The sequence below is a fragment of the Euprymna scolopes genome, chromosome 3 (genome assembly GCF_053919585.1).
Source record: "Euprymna scolopes isolate OS-2025 chromosome 3, ASM5391958v1, whole genome shotgun sequence".
Classification (NCBI taxonomy): Eukaryota; Metazoa; Mollusca; class Cephalopoda; order Sepiida; family Sepiolidae; genus Euprymna; species Euprymna scolopes.
The window spans coordinates 138,361,133-138,377,578 of NC_136484.1; the positions used below are offsets into that span (position 1 = coordinate 138,361,133).

Consider the following 16,446-nt stretch of genomic DNA (forward strand, 5'->3'; position numbering starts at 1 on the left):
GGTGATTTCACACACACACACACACACACACACACACACACACACACACACACACACACATATATATATATATATATATATATATATATATATATATATATATATATATATATATATACCAGGTTAATGTATTAAAGAGTGACAACTAATGAATTTAACGAGGTTATTAAAAATGCTCAATAAAAGATGCATTTTTATTAAGTAAACAGATTTACATGATCGCGACACTGGACATGCTAATATTTCGGACAAACGGTCCTCATCAGACGACTTAATAAATGGTTGCTTTTAACAGAAACTGTTTTTTCTGTGAAAAGCAACCATTTATTAAGTCGCCTGACGAGAACTTCTAGCTTTAATCCGACTGTTTGTTTGAAACATTAGCATGTCCAGTGTCGCGACGATGTATATATATATATATATATATATATATATATATATATATATATATATATATATATATATATATATATATATATATATATCGTTTGTTTAACAGGTTTAATAGTAAAGAAAACTTTCTGACCAAAAAGTTACTATTTTTTTTTTTTTATTATTGTAAGACTTTTGACATCACAACGCGGGCTCAGGATTTTTTATAAATTGTCAACAGGTTCTTTGAAGCAAATGGGCTGGATTGGGGGTAATTTAGTTACTGCTGATGGTGCACCTGCGATGCTAGGCTCAAGATAAGGCTTCTGAGCATTAGTAAAACAATATGCTCAATTCAAGACCGGTGTTCACTATTTCATTCACAGAGAATCAATGGCATGAAAAACATTCCCTTATCACCTGAATATCGTTTTCAAAGGCCTGGCGAAGGTGGTTAATTATATCAAATCGTCAGCAATAAACATCAGACTGTTAAGAAAATTATGTCACGACATGGAAAATGTACAGTTAAAAAAATAATTCATTCAAATGCTTAATTATCATCAAGCAAGATTATATATATATATATATATATATATATATATATATATATATATATATATATATATATATATATATATATATATAACTAGACTACCCGTGACCCGTTCAGTCAGTATGCTAATTTACCTATGGAATACATGTACGAGCATGACACTTGTGATGTAAAGAAAATAGTATTTTTTTTTACGTAAAGAAACATTTCTATGAAAGTATATTAAAATGAAAAATTACGGACAGATCACTCAAACATGAAAAAAAATCCCCCCTATTCGTGTAAAGTTACCCATATTTCCGAATAATCGCTCAAAAATCGAAAATTAAACATGATTTTCCTACGAATCGAACGCCGACGAAAGTCATTTAGCAGCAAAAACGCAAATGAACCTACCGATGAGAAATAGAAGAATGAAAAACCCATATTGGAATCCTTCAACCAAGTTATAGAAACTTAAAATCTAAAAAAATAAAATAAATAATAAATAATTAATAAAACCTGAAGCAAAAAAAAAATAAAACCTAAATAAATAAAATAAAATAAAACTAATATTGAAACAGATTAGTAAATGTGTCAACAAATTCACCGTTCTCACACAATTATTTTGTATCTAGAAATGTAAACAAAAAATAAAAAAAGAGGGAAGGAAAAGGGACGGATAGACGCTAGTAGTAGTAGTAGTAGTAGTAGTAGTAATCTTGGCTTTACTAAAATTGTTCTTATGTTTGTCAACGGGTTAAAGTTGTTTAGTTGTAAGAAAATAGCGACAGTATAGTTGTAAGAAAGAATAGTTGCAAAACACCCCCACTCTTCCCATGCTAAATAATAATTTCAAAATAATTACGTTAATATTTCAGTGCGCAGGTCAAAATCTGCAAAAGAAACGATTTGTGTTTATTTGTTTACGTTGTTATGGGTTAATGTTTATGCGCGCATGCGCAACCGGATGTCGTACACCGGAAAGTGGGTTACATCACTCGTTACAAGGTCATTTGAGCTTTATAATTATATAGATTAAAAAATTGATTAAAGACGGGTGCATTTTTAACTTAAAATTAAACTTACGGGTGTATTAGTAACTCAATACACGTTTAACAAAAATAAAACTTCACAGTAATTTTCCGGCAAAAACACTCTCTTTTAATCGCACGTTTATAACTGTAAAATTCGAAAAATAAAATATAGTCAATTTAATAAATCCTTCGACAATTTCTCTGAGAATTAAAACAGAAAATAGAAATCCTTGTAATAGTACTGTAGATCTGTCATCGTTGGACTTCACCTGTGACGTTGCCAGATAACGTAATTTTTAGTGACACGGCCTCTTATTGAGGAGGCTATGATCATATCGTAGCCTTGGTAAAGTCAGAAGGCGTGTGTGATTGAACGTGACGTCATACATTTTGATAAAAGCAGAACATGTTGAAAAGTCAGACTATCGATAATAAATAACAGTTTTTGTAAAATGCATTAGAAAATGATAAAATTGCAACAAAAAAAAAAAAAAAGAAAAAGAAAAAAGGAACACGATCTGATTTTTTATTCAATAGTGATTCAACGTATGAATTGATTAAAAAAAGAAGTAAATTTGTGCTAAAGTGTAAATCAACATGTTTTTTCATGAATTTGAGGGGCTAACATTCGTTTAATTACTTTGATTATGGACAGTCTGAAAATAATTTTCTCTATAGAAAGTATTAAAATAAAAACACGCAAAGTCAAGCAAGCTGATTATACTTTATTAAGTTACAATAGCAAGTCATTTGTTTTGCAGAACATATTGTTGGTTGCGATTTATGTGATTACGTGCATCCCTGTTTACGTGTCTCTTCACGAAGATGGAGTTAGAAAAAAATGGGGGTGACTGGATTGGACAAAAATTAATATTGCATCAATGTAGAAGGATTTCTCCTTCACGGCCCGAGAAAAGAAAGCATTATGTTTGGTATCATAACAAACACTACACTGTAAATTATTTGTGAAAAAATATCTATCCGTGTTTAATTTTAGTCTTAACGAGATTTTTGTGACTTTTTTTTTTCTTTAAATCACGATCAGACTTCCATCTTTAATACGACACGAAAAAAAATAATCAGTATCCTTTTTTCAAATACCAAACAATTACTAGATCAAAAGATTAAATGATATAAGAATGAAATTATCACTGTCATATGCTTACATGTACCGTGTAACCGTTTCCTTTGAACCGTTTCGTCTATTTGTTTAGCATCAATCACTACGACGATTACGAAAAAAATCCTCCCAAAAAACCGAGACTCAATGAAAATGCTGTCGTTTTACGAAGGCCACGATCATATCCACAACATTGCCATGGAAGATGATTGAAGTTGAATTCCCTAACATATATGGAGCTTCATATGTATTTAAAATTTTGAGTATTTCCTGCATTTCCTGGATTCCAATAAATCATTTTTATAAAATTTATCATATAATATTTCAATAAATTACTTCAATTTTATTTATAATACAATATTCCAATAAATTCATTTTATAAAATTTATAATATAGTATGAAAATGTATTCACTTTATAAAAGTTTAAATATAATGCCCCAATATATTCTTTTTATAAAATTTATAATATAATATCCCAAAAAATTACATTATCCCAATATATATTTTTTTTATAAAATTTATAATATATTTCAATAAATTATTTTATGGAACTTATAATAAATATCCCAATATATTGTTTTATAAAATTTATAATATAATATCCAAATATATTATTTATTATATATATAACTTATATAATACCCTATTATATTTTTTTATAAAAATTATAGTATAATATCCCAATGTATTCATTTTATAAAATTTATAATATAATATCTCAGTATATCCTTTTTATAAAAATTATAATATAATATTCCGGAATATTTTTTTATAAAATTTATAATATAATATCCTAATATATTTATTTTATAAAATTTACAACATAATATCCCATTATATTCATTTTATAAAATTTCTCCTGTAATATCCTGATATATTCTTTTTATTAAATTTATATAATATTTCAATAAATTCATTTTATAAAATTTATAATATAATATTCCAATATATTCTTTTTATAAAATTTACATTCATTTTTTTTATATTTATATATGATTTACCATATTATTTGTAATATAATTGGAAATTATTAAACTTGTAAAGTATGTAATCCTACATGTGTTTATTATCGATTTCTCTCTACGATATTGATTTATTCTCAATATTGGGCATACTTTTATCGCAATAAGTATTTGAATGAAATAATTATTTCGGGGGATTTCTTCAGGATAAGAGATTGATTGTGGAAAATTAAGTAAAAACCATGGTAAGCCGAATGGATTTTTGTGCTACACTTTCTTAAAGAAGAGTAGCACGAAAATCTCTCAACTCACTATGGTTTTAAGTTAGTTTTCCTCAATCATTCTATTATCCTAAAGAATTCCCCAGGAAATGGTGACGAAACATTGATATTTCTCTAATTCTATAGGGGGTTTTCTCTCTTATAACGTCATACCATCGTATCAATTTATATATATATATATATATATATATATATATATATATATATATATATATATATATATATATATATATATATATATAAGGCTTTATGTCTGTCTGTCTGTCTCCATATTTTCAAACTCTATATCCTGCAAAATTAAAAGTTGCAGAGCGGAATTCGGGGTCTCAAATGATTGAATCTTTTCTACGGAGCGTTCTTTTATGGGCCTTGAGCCGATTAAAATAGTTTTAAGGGGTCAAAAATGATTCAAAATTCAAAAAATCGTTATACATTGTGTACATTCATTATAGTTTATTTTTTAATTTTTAATCCGTTTATATGCATGGAATATTAGTACAGTGGTAACGTCACCAGCTTTGAATGCTAGTTTTACTTTCAGTTTCGATGGAACCCAAATACTTTTTTTTTTACTTTTGAAATCACGACTCTATAATAATATATACGAAATTTGGACACATTAAAATATCATATTAAGCGTATTTTACGACGCCCCTTCCCATTAATATATATATATATATATATATATATATATATATATATATATATATATATATATATATTATGGAAAACAAGATAAGGCATGAAGCTATTTGATGTACGGAGCTAAAAGAAAGGTAAAAAAAAAACAAAAAACAAAACAAACTAAATATCAGTAAATATTAGATAGATAGATGCTGATTCACAAAAAAGTAAAGTATCCAATGACGGCAAAATCCAAAAATGCAGAATCCAAGAATGTTAGCTAAATTTCCATTCGCACAAGTAAATTCCAAGGCGTATTTGGAAGATGATCCAAAGCATTCCAAATGGCAGAAATCCGTATATATATATATATATATATATATATATATATATATATATATATATATATATATATATATATATATATATATATATATATACTTAAAAATCAGTTAGGTGACTATTTTTGAATTGCTATAAAAATTCATGGAAAATCCATTGGATTTACGATTTAAGCTTTTTGTATGAGTATACTTTTCTCAGATATTTTTTTATTAACTGCAAATGACACTGTTTTCGAATCCCGTTCTGAAGAAATATGCTGTGAAGTGACAAACACATTTTGTATTATCTTGTGTTACTGAAAATAAACATTGTCTGGAAACAGCTGTACGCGACTTGAATACCACGGTGTGTACTTTCATTTGGAATATGATTTGAAAATAATTTAATTTAAAATAATATATATATATATATATATATATATATATATATATATATATATATATATGTATATATACTCCTGAACTTTCTAGAACTCTATCGGTCATCATCCATTCTTGTTTAGTTTCTCAGTTTTAACAGAACACAAACATAAATATAACTTTTCTATATACAGTATTCTTGAATTAATATTGGTATAAATTACGGTATTTTTAATATTTTAAGCCATTCTAAAATTTGTAAACTGTAACAATATTCATTTAAAAAACCAAGCAAAACGTTCTTAATGCCTTTAACATTACAATGAGAACCTTCTACTCACCTCTCCCTTTCTTTATCTCTTCACACACACACACACACACACACACACACACACACACACACACACACACACACACACACAGTAATTATGTGGAGTTTGCTTGGAAGATTATGTGCAAAAGTGGCCATAGAAGAGTCTCAACACAAATGCATCAAACGTATCGACGTAGTGTAGGAAGGCGAAAAACAAAATATTTTTCTTTCCTTCCAATTTGTACATATAATGTTCATAATCGTTTTTCATAATATATGTATTTCATAATATATTTCGAAGTAAGACTTATTTATCAAATGGTGGGTGTTTCAAAAATTTTAAAACTCATATGACCTTATCGATCGATACTCCCGTTCAATCTCAAGAGACAATGAATACGTAAGGGTAGTTGCGTATGTAATTGTGATGCAAGTGTTGCACAATCACACAACATTTCTCCTGAACCGGCACTGCTTGAGTCCAGTAGCAATAAAAAGTCCAGGACGGCTGGAATTAATGCCGAGATAAGCGGAGGGCACACGCAGTACCTGGAACTCCCAGATGGTCGCTAATTTTAGTACTGGCCAGGTTCAATGTAGCTTAACTTCGGTGATTAACGGGAACCGGTGTGTCAACGTGATTATACCACGTATATATGATCAGCACAAACCAAAACCGGGCAGGAAAAAATGGACCACAAAAGAAATTAGACTAGTAATATGCTAACGCCTAATGTCATTTTCTGGAATTTGTGTGATCATACGCCTCGCGTTCTTGAAGACAAGGTTTGGATAGTATTATCTCTACTATTCATCTTCTCATACTCTCCAGAAACATCTTCTCTAATACCTACTGCTTTTTTTTTCCTTTTCAGAGAGAAAACCAGAGCAGGAGTGTCAGGTTTTAGGGTTTCCTACTTGCAAGTGGCCACTACTTTAGTCTCAAAACCAAATGTTGTTGACTAGACGGTGAACATTCACCTTGTTGGCAAACAACTGATCTTCACTTTTATTACTGGTTGGTTTCAGATTAAATTACTCATTAGAGCATCAAATTAACGCAAAACAAAGAAATAACATATGTGGCAGTTAATATACGTACCATTCTATTTAAGTTTACGTTATATTCCTGACTGTTGCCTGAGCGTGGTGAGAAAAAAAAAAGCAACTGTTTGGCAGCACATTCCGTTTGTGTTCGGCTTTATCTTCGTCTTGTCTACTCAGCGGTCACCTGGACCAGCCCAACAACCGGCGTACCTCGTTTCAGACGCTAGAGTTTCATCTATCTTTCACAGGACAAACCTGTCCTTTTCAGAAAGCATATCGTGCGATTCTATCCTTTTCATGATAACTTATCTATTACACTTTCATGCGATTCTCCCTGCCACCTTATGAATAATTTATCTAATTTGTGCTGTTCTACGCGTAATTTTTAGGGCAATTTATACTCTAGGTAATCTTCATAATCTATATTTCCTTTAGCTCTTTGGCAAAATCCACCGATTTACATAATTTTCCTGTTTCTTTTAGCTCCACCCTGAGAATTTGCTATAAGGTATTTTTCTACCATGCTTATTATCATTATCGTATTCTTATTGGATATAGTCCGTTCGTTCCATGCTTTAACCGGACTCGATTCGCGTCTGTTGACATCGGCTTATCTGTCCGCCATCTTTAATTCAAAGAGTTTATGGTCGATCACGCTGAAAAGAAAGAAAAACTGTCCGAAAACAAACAATAGGACGACACAAATAGATTTACACAGTATTATATTTATTATATATATTGGCTTTTCTGTAAAAGTCAATCCCTATGAACTATAATCGATTCTAAGTACCTCCAAGGATGGACCTGTTGACAAGGAGCTCGCCAGTGGTTTGGTCACCGAAACTCTTTAAATCCCCAACTTAAAAAATCTGAGCTCACTTAAAAACAGAAGTCACCTGAGTCATGACGTCATCCTCTTTGTCCACGGTGGTCGGTGGACAACTTTTGTCTCTCCCTCATATTAATCCAGATTCTTACTTTAATGAGTTTATCTGTTTGTATTACGATATCTCAGAAGATGCCATGTTTTTTTTTTGTTTTCGAATACTTGTACGGGTTCGTGTTTGTAATACTGTCATCCATGTTCAAAGGGTAGTCGTTTGCATAGTTTCGAGTGGACTACCTTCCCAATATATACAGCATAATCACGTTGACACACCGGTTCCCGTTGAATCACCGAAGTTAAGCAACGTTGAGCCGGGTCAGTAGAAATATGGATGACCATTTGTGAATTCTAGGTGCTGTATGTGCTGTTGGCTTATCTAGACATTGTTTCCAGTCGTACTGAATGTCTCCTTTCACTGAACTCAACCAGTACCGATTCAGAAGTAGTGTGGTTGGAGATTGCGCATCTCTTGCCTCATAATTGAACAGGAGTAATGATGATGATAACCGTTCCAATCCAGTGTCGTTTATTTTTGTATTTATTTTGAGGATAGCTTGCTGCATTCACTTATGATTTAGTTTACTATCTTCATGCATCGAGTTATATATATTTTGCGGAGTTTCGCTTAGCTTGGCTGTTATGCATATTTTCTGGTTGCTTTGTCTGTGTGGCTAGCAGTAGTGATGTCGTCTGTCTTTTCCATAGTGTAGTCCAGTTCGTTCTTGTTTATTCTTCTGAATCCGTTTTATCAAAAGGTTCTTGTGATTGTTTCTCTTTATATTATCGTTTTCTCGCCTTTTTTCTTTCGCATTTCCCTGTTCTCTATATTATTTATCTTAATCTGCTTTTAGAGACAATAATCAGCCTCTCTTTATTTTATCTTATGTATTTCTCTAGTACTTTAAATATACCGCCTACGCAAGCTTAAATACTTACAATTCTCATTCCCCTTATTTCCTTTGCACATAGAGTCGGTCAATATAAAACTTCCGGTGTAGTGTGTGTGTGTGTGCGCGCACGTGTATGTGTGTTTTGTACAACTGGATTACCACTTATTAAGACTTGGGGGTCACTTGACGATAAGGAGTTAAAGAGATCGTCGGCAGGACGGTGATTGCCAATAAGGTAGGATGGGAAAAATGAGAGGAATAAGAAGCTTTTTTTTTTTTTTTTTAAAGACGAATCGATTGTCCAAGAGGATAGCTCAACAATGATTTGTTTTTATTAGACTTAAAGACGACCATGTTGTAGTCAGCTAGGAAGCAGCTTTGTGATATTTTGTTTACCAGGCAGCACGCTCTAGGAGAGCAACCTCGTTTATGAAAGTTATGCTTGGTCTTATATATGGAGAGAGTAACAAAAGTTCCCATCTCTGATTGTAGGGAGTTATTAATATTTAAGTTTTGAGATGAGGGTTGATTATTTGTATTATTTGGATTCTTCGGACTACTGTTCTCATCTTGAATGTCATTTTCACAATGTTTAAGTCGATGTAACTTCCGACCTTCTTCAGGTGTATCATGTCGAACTCGGGAATGTTTCTGTTAAAAGTAATATTCTCCTGAAGGTTGAAGGTTCAATTCTCAGTGTGGACGACCGAAAAATACGATTGCAAATTACTTAGGACCCTATCCAGTTATTGCTGACGGAGCATGCTACTCATACGAAGTAAACAAAGGACTCCGTTCTAAATTTATTCCTAATTCCCGAGTTCAACAGAAACATTCCCGAGTTCGACACGATACACCTGAAGAAGGTCGGAGGTTATATCGACCGAAACGTTATGAAAATTACACTCAAGATGAGAACAGTAGTCCGAAGAATCCAAATGATACGAATATTAGTATTTAGGTTTTTTTTTTTAGTTTAAGCAGTGTCCAAGGTGTCTTACTAAGGATACTGTAGAAGTGTTTATTATCTTTATTAGTTTCTACTATGTAATTTGGTTTCAGTGAGATTTTTTGTTCTTCTAAGCTATTCTGTTTTGATAATCCATTTCATCAGCTGATTTGATAGAGCCCGTTTTCAGAATTCCCACGTATTTATAGTTTTTTATTTCTTACTCACTATTAATTCTCACGCAAGTCATTACCAGTGACCTTTCACTGAAATAACAATCAACCAAACAAACAAACAAAAGCAGGAGGCATTTCCTTAAATTAAAAGCAAAGTGGCCGACTATAGCCAAGCCGACCCGAAGGCTTCCTTTACATTAGCTGCTAAATCAAGGTGTAGGGGAGGATGCCACTCTATTCTCCGGATCAATTCACTTAGCCCCGATTATCATTTTATAACACTAAATGTTTATCAAGACGCATTAAGTACCATTTTTTAAGCCTTTGGTATGACTCACCTGAGAATTGAACCCCGGTCTCTCGACCCATTAATGAACACTTTTACAATTCTGTCAAGAAAACCTTTTCAAATTTCCAGTACTCTCCTTTTTTTTTTCAATCACTGTTCTCAATCATTTTACGTTATTGCAACAACCGCTGACCGTTGAGTTTACACTGCTAATAAAATAACGAGCCAGTAATACTGGTTTTACTATTAACCTTGGGCTGGCTCAGCAGGCTTCCCCTTCGAAGAGAGTTTATAGATAATATCAAATTTACAAGCTGCCCATAATATAGTCCGATTATATGAAGAGTATTCTCAAATGGTTACCCATCTGGCATGGGCTAGACTCGACACGTTGCTTAAGAGAAGGTTTGCGAACGACTGTTGATTTTCTCTTGAATTTGACTGACAATTAATCGCCTCAGCATTCTAGTCATCCCGGTGTCCTTCCACAGTCGGTTTGAATGATGATCACCTTTTAGGCTTTTCCATCTGTTGAATGTGGATCTGGAGCGACGCCGATAAAACTGGAGGTGTGCATACACATACACACACATTTCAGATAAACTTTGATCTACATTACAAAAATGACCTGAATTGTAACTATCACCGAAAACAAAGAAAGGCTTACATTCCAGGTCGGGGAGATAGAATTGCGTAGCGCAAAATAAAAAAGAACAATTAAATATTTTAAATGTTTACATTTCAGGAATGTCGGCTGATGTCTTTGGAAGATACGGATAACATAAAAAAGAGGTCAAGAGAGGAGAGCCGACAGTCGTCCAGTGTGAGTGACAAATTCCGCCTTCGCCTGACACCTACCCACCCATCATTACCACTAAACACAGTTGTCCTGTTCTGTAATTCTTTCTTGTCAATGTCCAAAAGTGAATTGTAAATAAACTTGTGCGTAGATAAAATCATCTGTGTTGATTTTGAAAACAACAACAAAAGCAGGTGTATATAATTTCGCAAGCATTTGAAAAGTGCAACACATCCTCCTAGATTCTTTACGGCTATTTTTGTGGTAGCAAACGATGTTTTTCTTTTGTTTTGTTGTAGTGCGGAGGAAGGAATGTCAAGATAGGCAAGAGATATACCAAGAAAAGAAAAATGGGAAGAGAAACAGCTACACGGACAATTCATAAGGAAAACAAAAGAGGAGACTTTGGTTTATGTATAATATATCATGCGTTCCTCTTTCCCCTTTTGGGCATCCTTTTTATTCCCCGGGGATCAGTGCACGCTTATTGACGGAGTGGTAAATTTGTTCTCTCCGTTGTAGATTTTCCAAACAATTTGTAAACAGATTATGGGTCTATAGTTGCTAGGGCGGTTTCGATGTATTTTGCATTAGTTTGGTTCTACCCCTAGTCATCCATTCTGATACGTCTGCTTCATGGATATATATTTAAAAGTTTTGAATTGAACTTACATGTAGTGTTGTAAATTTTTAGAATCAGTATGCATGTATTCTGTTGTCGTCTGGTGTTCTCACGTTTGCCATATTTCTTATGGTTATCTTCAGTGTTTCTTTGCTGATTTCGTTTTCTGTCCCTTCTTCGATTTGCTGTAATTTTTCTTTCAGGTCTTTCAGCAATTCGATATTTTTATTGTGGTCTTGTTGCTATTATTATTATTATTATTATTATTATTATTATTATTATTATTATTATTGACTAGAAGTTTTCACACAAGCTATCATCTAAAAATTCTCTTTGAAAACAGTCTGTGGCGTTCCCTGAAGTATGAATGATAAAAATTCTCCCCAGGTTTCCAGTACTTTCCACCTCTTTCGACAACCTTTGCAAATTAATTTGCATTATCGCAATAGCCGTCTACCATTGAATACTCATTGGTAGCGACCTTTGGTCTCACTGCGATATGGTTTACAATAAGCCTTCCCCAAGGTCCCAGTCTTCCTCACACTCATCCAGCGGAGGTCTGGTTAGTGCTTTCTCTCCTAGGTCTTTCCATCCTCCATGACCCTCCTTATTTATTTCGTACAGCAGTTTATGGTGACAAAAAATGGAGGAACGAAGGCACAGGGGGTTAACTTACAATTATACATGTGGTATTTCTTTGTGTTTTACATCTGTAGTAGTTTCTGTATGTTGTACTCACTAGAAGTTTTCACACGGACCATCACTATCGATCGATCGCTCACTTACAACAACCAACGGTATACTCTGGAATCTGAGTGATAACGTCTCCCCAGACTTCCAGTGCTCTCTACCTCTCTTGATAACTAGTATTGATGCTTCACGTTATTAGGACAGCCGTTTACCTTTGCCGCTCGCTGGCAACAGCCATTGATATTCCCTGGGGGTTAAAAAAGTCTCTGAAGACCACAGTGCTCTCCGAAACTTTCCAGTTGAGGTCTGGTTAGTGCTCTCCCTCCACGGGGTTTTCATCATGAGACCTCTGTTTTATATGTTTATTAATTTTTTATTTATATAAGATGGAATATCTTGCTGTTTTACTTCCATTGGGTTTTATTTCTGTTGCAGTTTCTTTGTGGTTGGTTAGTGTTCATAGTTTATGCCGGCTGGTTTCCACGTTCGAGGATTTTCCTTCATATTTCATGTCCTGATCATTGCCGTTCGCTGTAGGGTATCAGTCGTCCCTTTGATTCAAATTTCTCTTAGCTTTTGTCCAAGTGTATTATTATTATTATTATTATTATTATTATTATTATTATTATTATTATTATTATTATTATAATGATGATGATGATGATGACTTAAAGTCTATCTGAAGCGTTACTCAACCGTATGAGGAGAAGCCTTTCCTTGGCGGTGAAGAGCTTCCCACAGGATTCATTTGCAAATTATATGTTGTTATACCGGTTTGTCTTGTTATGAATGTTTATGACGACTTCCCGCCAACACTCAGACATTACCCTATTTGGAGAGGAAAGTTAATGTCGTCAGAAGAATATTTTAGGAATCAATAAATTCTGAATAAGCAAACTTATGATTTCATTAAATGATTTTATTTTATTTATTTATTTCATCTTCGTTCTTGTTTTTTTTTTTTATCCATAACTAATTCAACACACATAATCACGTTGACACACCAGTTTCCGCTGGATCACCGAAGATAAGCAATGTTGAACCTGGTCAGTTCTAAATGGGTGACCATTTGGGACCTCTAGGTGCTGTATGTGCTCTCCACTTATCTCGGCATTGTTTCCAATCGTCCTGGACTTCTCCTTGCCACTGGACTCAAACAGTGCAGATTCAGGATAGGTGCGGTTAGAGATTGCGCAACCCATGTCTCACAATTACACGCGCAGCTGTCCCTACGGGGGTATTCTTTGTCTTTTGAGACTGAACGGAGACATCGGAACTTGACACATTTGTAAGTTTTATATGAAGTAAAATACATATAAAATTATTTAATTAAAAATGCACAGAAAACAAAATCAATATCCGGTCAATAAATGCAACAATAATAAACCGATTTTTATGCTATAACTGTCTGTGGGTGTTTCGCGTTGGTTAAATTTAGTGGCATCATACTGATTTTTCCACCATGATCTTATCGCGACAACGAAACTATCTGGCGGCATTTATTCTCTCTAATATGCGACGAGTTTAACTTGATCTACCTGGTGCCTGCAGTCAAGGATTGTGCTTTCAGTAGGGTTTGATTTAAATAGTTGTTTCAACATCTACACATAGAAAGTTTGAAAATGTAGATAGTTATTGGGGACATATATATCAACCATTGCTACAATGTAATGTGGTTCATAACAAAATGTCAACCACATCCAAGATGGCTGCTATATTTGGCGTATGGTTATTAAAAATATATTATTAAATGGACAAAGAGGGACAAAGTGTATCTATCCAAAAATAAATAATTCTGTTATTGACTTCTTAAGAGAATTTAAAATGAAAATTTGATAAAGATTGGTAGTTCAAATAGTCTTAGAATGTTCCTAAATGAAGAGAAGCATTGTTTTGGGTGTAATGAGAGATTGAGTACACATGTCCATTTTGGTTGGCGCCGTGTACGTTTACGTTTGATAATAGAACAGACATTGTAAATGACTTGTGCATTAGCGTGCCCGCTTTAACAGTAAGTGAGTGTATATATATAAACTTGTTTGCGAAAGTATTCAGTTAGGTGTGTATATAGTGGCGCTGTGTTTAGTTGTTTGTGAAATTTACTTGCTTCGTCTGCAATGGCTTTCGGATCAAAAAAGTCCTACCGAGGATTGTGTCGTTCAGACATGTGTTATCTTTGAAAGAAAAAAATAAACGAGAAAGAGCGGAAGAAAGTTGTGTGTTTGAGCTTTTATAGTACGTGCAAATTTTCGGCAGTGAATATTACCACTTCTGTAATTGGGTAGAAGAAACTGCTAGTTAGCGATTTTGTCAAATCAAGACTGTATATCGAATACCTACATTAGCTGCTGCTGCATCTAATGTGTTCTAATCTAAGAGAATAAGAGCCTTAAAACACATTGGACTTGAAGGCTGCCATATTGTAATCAGCCAGAAACAATGTTCCGCATACGGGCAGTTCTATGAAAAAGCTTTGTTTATGGAATCTGCGTTTAGATTTAGGCACAGATAGAGAGTGGGGAAAATTGTTTATAGTGGCTGTAGCTAGTCGAGTGATAGTAAAGTAAGGGGGCATAGATTGGAACTCAGATAAGTACTTGCCATGATAGAGCAGAAACAGGCTCGCAATATCTCTTCTGTGGGAAAGTGGTTGCAGGGGAAAAACATTGTTTACTAGGTTTCGAAGCCGGGTTTGAACTCTATCAAGGAAAAAAAGGGTGCATCAACAGGGAAATACCCACTAGAGCGGTATAGTAATCCAACCATTTTCCCAGCGGTCTTGACAACAGATTTGATGTATGTGTTACATTTCAGATCAGAAATGGAAGTCAGCTCCAGAAACTTGTCAAGGCATGGTGCTTCCCCAAGACCAGAGCCATTCATTCCAATTAGGGCTAGATGTAGGTCAGAGAAATTATGATGAAAAGAGAGCAGTTTGGTTTTAAATGCATTAAAATTAACCAGCCACCTTTTTCCCCATCGCACCACGTACTCAAGATCAGAAAAGAGAGAATCAGAATGATCTTGGTCATTATCGGTATTTGAAGTGTTGCCATAGATTGTGGTGTCGTCTGCATAAATGTCTAAATAATCTACGAATGTGATTTGGAAGATCATTGGTGAAGATCAAAAAGAAAGTTGGACCCAGGAGACTACTCTGAAGGACGCTAGTGTTGATACTATGAGCTTCTGATTTCAACCCATCGACAACTATTTTTATAAACCTGTCCATTCCATAGCTGAAAATATTGAGAAGTAAACCTAAATGCCATACTCTATCAAAAGCTTTGGATGTATCAAGATCTATTGCTCTAGAAACGAAAATCTTGTCGAGAGAGTCACTAATCCTGTGTGATATTACAGTTAGCACATTTGTAGATTTAGCAGAACGGAAACCATATTGCATATCACTGAGTAATTTGATGAATTATGGAACGAGTTCAGGCGATATTTTAAAGAAAAAGTGAAGTCAAATTAAGCTCATCAAATACCCAGAAATATCAACGCTATGGTTAGGTACTGGGCCAAGCGGAGATATAATTAGACAATATATATATATATATATATATATATATATATATATATATATATATATATATATATATATATATATATGTATGTATGTATGTTATAATATATTTTTGAGTATATAGATTCTAAGAATGATGGAATGGTCATAACTGATCAGGCGTGGTACTCTTCAGAAATCATCACTATTGACCCCGGTTCTGCTCCATTCTGAGCAACCCAGCTATGCTAATGTCTGCGGTGTCTTTCACGTTGTCTGACATTCTTGTCTTTGGTCTTGTAAATCCTCTTTTGCCAGGGATTGTACCAAAAAGAAGATCTTTTGTGAGGCCGTCTGTTCTGGCCACATGTACCAAAAATCGCAATTTTTTGTCATTGATCTTGTTCAGCAATCTTCAGCATGGTCTAATCTTCTCCGGAACCAATCCGTTTGTAAGTTTATTCACCCAGCTTACACGAAGAAGTTTACGGTAGCACCACAATTCAAAATAACACCTTTTCTTGCTGTATATACCTCTATAATACTATAACGTGATATAATATATTGTGTATATTAAAGTCGAAATCATAAAGTATATATATATATATATATATATATATATATATATATATATATATATA

General features: G+C 33.5%; 1 pseudogene; it reads left to right on the forward strand.

Moving 5' to 3' along the window:
* The first annotated feature begins 8,128 nt into the window (after positions 1-8,128).
* Positions 8,129-8,246, forward strand: LOC145263601 (5S ribosomal RNA; annotated as a pseudogene).
* The last annotated feature ends 8,200 nt before the right edge of the window (positions 8,247-16,446 follow it).